Source organism: Tupaia chinensis, unplaced genomic scaffold (genome assembly GCF_000334495.1).
Source record: "Tupaia chinensis unplaced genomic scaffold, TupChi_1.0 Scaffold144381_1, whole genome shotgun sequence".
NCBI lineage: Eukaryota > Metazoa > Chordata > Mammalia > Scandentia > Tupaiidae > Tupaia > Tupaia belangeri.
The window spans coordinates 40,460-44,211 of NW_006204241.1; positions in this window are offsets into that span (position 1 = coordinate 40,460).

The following is a 3,752-nucleotide window of genomic DNA, read 5'->3' on the forward strand; positions in this document are numbered from 1 at the left end:
ATTTATGGAGAGGTTTTTGCTATAGGGCACGTGCGCTCGCCAGACAGACAGACAGAGACAGAAAGTGAGAAATCACCCCCCAGGAGAATGGCCACGCTGCAATCCCTTTTCCTCCATTCTCCTCTTGGGATCTTGGGCACACATGCACACGCACCTGGCATGTTTTAAGCCACTGGGTTTGGGACACGAACCGCGGTCAACTACGTGGGAGTCCAACAACATAGCCATTACACTAACTGCTGGTCCCTATATAGCCCTTTTGGAGAACAGTTAGCAGTTTCTTTCTCTTTTTAATTAGCCAGAGAGTGCATGTGCTCACCAGAGATAGAGACAGAGAGGGAAAGCAAAACAGTACCCGCATGGTTATGGTTGAGCCACAATCCCATCTCCTCCATTTCTCTCTCCTTTCAGAATTATGGGCATGCACATACCTGTGCTTGGCATGTTTTTCAAGATGCTAAGACTGAGACTTGAACTATGAATCCAGTCGTGTGAGATCTAGCAGCTTTAATCATGATGCCTCCAGCTGGTACCAGCTCGACAGTTTCTAATAAAACTAAACTTCCAGGGACCAGTAGTTGGTATAATGGTTATGTTGTTGGACTCCCATGTAGTTGACTGCAGTTTGAGTCCCTAACCCGGTGACTTAAACTCACACCAGGTACGTGTGCGTACGTGCCCAAGTCTCCGTGAGGAGAATGGAGGAGAAGGGATTGTGGCATGGCCATTCCCCTTGGGGGTGATTTCTCAATTTCTGTCTCTCTGTTTCCCTCTATCTTTCTGTATGAGTGTCTGCACTCTGTGACTGAAACTAATTGACTAAAGGATATAGAAACACAGTAAATGGATGTAAATATCAGATATAGTGTGTGTGAAAGAGTAGGGACTGAGGAAGGAAATTTAGAAGAAAAATAGAGAAGCAAAGCATTAATGGGACAAAGAAATGTGGAATTATCTGTTGAAGATATTTTATAGTTTTATTAACTGGACTAGGGAGAAATGTTCACCTGTTGAAATATTCACTTTGTAAGCTAAATATGTGTTGAATGTATAAAAGAACATGAAATTTAAAAAAAAAATAAATAAAACACACACACTCAAGTATTTTCTCACATATTTCTGAAAAACATGAAAACTGATTTTGCATCTGATCAAGGATAAGCTGGAGGGTGGCTAACATTTAGCCAATTTCTTGAAGTTGTTTAAAAAAAGTTAGCTAGTGGTTACAACAATTCTCTGCACGCTTTCATTGATTCACTTCATGGTTTTTATATCCTTTATCTTTCTAATTTTAATATGTTTGTTTCTGATAGCTTTTAATCTACTTTGCCCTTGTTTTTTGGAGTTTCTTGATGTGCTAAATAGTTTTGATGTGATGTCTTTCATCTTTGTTTTTCCACTCTGGAAAATTTTATCTTTTTCATAAGTTTACAACATTGTTAAATATTTTACCTAAATGTCGAGAAAGTGCCTAGACATGTTCACCAGAACTCAATAATTATATGAAGAGAACAAAAGGGCAAGACCTATTTGCTTCCAACCATTCACCCAGGTAGTCTTTATGGTCCATGCAGAGACAAGGCAGGCCTGCTATAGTATCCCCCTGCTGCAATTCTTCAAGGCACATGGCACATCCTCAGCATCTTTACTCAGTACATACTCATTATAGGTTATTCTTGGCTTTGTTCAACACATCAAAAGATGCACATCCATGTCACCTAAGGGTACAAATTTTGCATACATGAGACACTCAAGTTCTCCAAAAACTGGAGTGAGAGGTGTGTGAGTTATGGAACTGATTACCAGGGCATGGTCTGCTGGGTCACCTCTGGCCAGCTGCTCTCTACCACTGCCACCACCCTGGAGCTGCTGAGCATGGAGTCCTGTGAGCCCCAAAGGCCACTGATGCTGTTGGAGTGCTGAAGGAAGACTGCGTGGAGGATGCTCTCAGAAACCAGCTGCATAGGGCCTCCAGGAGGTGCTGGAATGATGAGGTCCAACACCTGAACTGGAAACCTGTCATTCCCTCCTGCCCCCACTCTTTGGTCCCTGTGCTGCTCCTGGAAGGTAGATCTGAGCCTGAGTCCAGGAGTGTAACCATTAGGAGTTGCTGAGCCACTTTGCCTGGGGCCCACTTTCCACACACTGGGGTAGGGCCCAAGCCCAGTACCCAGAGCACCTGAGGAGCTGAGAGAACAGTCAGGGCCAAGGCTTCACAGGTGCTCTCAGAGGCCCCACCCATCCAGGGCAAATGCCAGGTTCCAAAGGGAGCTAAGCATGGTAATGCTCTTCTTCTTGCAGCCAGTGGGTGAGACTGGTGTTCTAATTGGGAGCCAGAGATGGGGAGAGGTAAGAGAACAAGGGTCCTGCAGCTGACCTCCCGGTGGCCCCTGTGGGAGAGACAAGATCAGTGACTGTGAGACAGTCGCTATTTCATCTCTGATGGTCACAACTGCCAGGCTGTGTGTCCCTGGCCTCCACACAGCTTCCTCCAGGGGCCACTGCTAAAGCCACCTTCCTCCTGATCCCATAGGGATTCTTGGAGAAGTTCATTTGTTGTTACAAATTATCTTATTTTGGGGCCAGAAGATGGAGTGGGGGGTTGAAGCACTGCAGATGAAACACTACAAATTGAGTCCCTGACCTGGCAGCTTACTTTCTCACTTTCTCTCTCCCTCTAGAAATAATTATTTTATTTTATTGTCATTTTTTTTTTAATTTGACTAGAGAGAGAAAGGGGGAAGGAGAGAAAACAGTATTTTTTTTTTGAGAGGTGTTTGCTATAGGGCATGTGCACTTTCCAGAAAGAGAGAGACAGAGAGACAGAAAGTGAGAAATCACCCCCCAGGGAGGATGGCCATGCCACAGTCCCTTCTCTTCCATTCTCCTCTTGAGATCTTGGGTGCACATGCACATGTGCCTGGCATGAGTTTAAGCCACCATGGTGGACTACATGGGAGTCCAGGGACATAGCCATTATACCAACTGCTGGTCTCAAAAAAACACTTTTGAGATTTTTGGAATTGAGTCCTGCCAGGTTCAGGACTCAAACCACAGTCAGCCATGTGAGAGTTCAGCACCTTAACCACCATACCACCTGTTGGCAAACTAAATCATAATTTTATTATTATTATTTTTAATTTTTACACTTAATCACTATATATTACTGTGCTTGTATCTCTAAGCATAATTTCTGCAACATTCCACAAATTTTGGTATAATCTGTTTCCAGTTTTGTTTCAGGTATTTTTGTTGGTTATCCAGCAGGTGGCATAGTGGTCCCCAAAGTTCTCGACCTGGAAGCTTGGAAATCAGGTAGGTCATGTGTGTGTGGGTAACCAAAGTCACCACAGGAGACTAGAAGAGAAGGGATTACAGCATGGCCATCCCCTGAGAAGAGATTTCTTATTTTCTAATAAAAAAATACAATTTTTTAAGAGAAAAGTTGGCACCAAACAGGTTCAGAGTTATCATAAAATTTACCCTGTTTATTACTGGGGGATCTGCTAATCTCTATCAGAGTTACAAGTTCATATTATGTGGTCCACAGCCTTACTTTGTACTATAAACACTACCCTAAAGGCAATGTATTTCCAGAATCTTCTCAGGGTACACTTATAAAAATAAATGATGCATATACATTATACATATTTATGGGGTTCGGTGTGATTGTTCAATACATAAATGCAATGTGTGATGATCAAATCAGGTTATTGCATACAGACCATGTCAAGTATTTATTATTTCTGTTG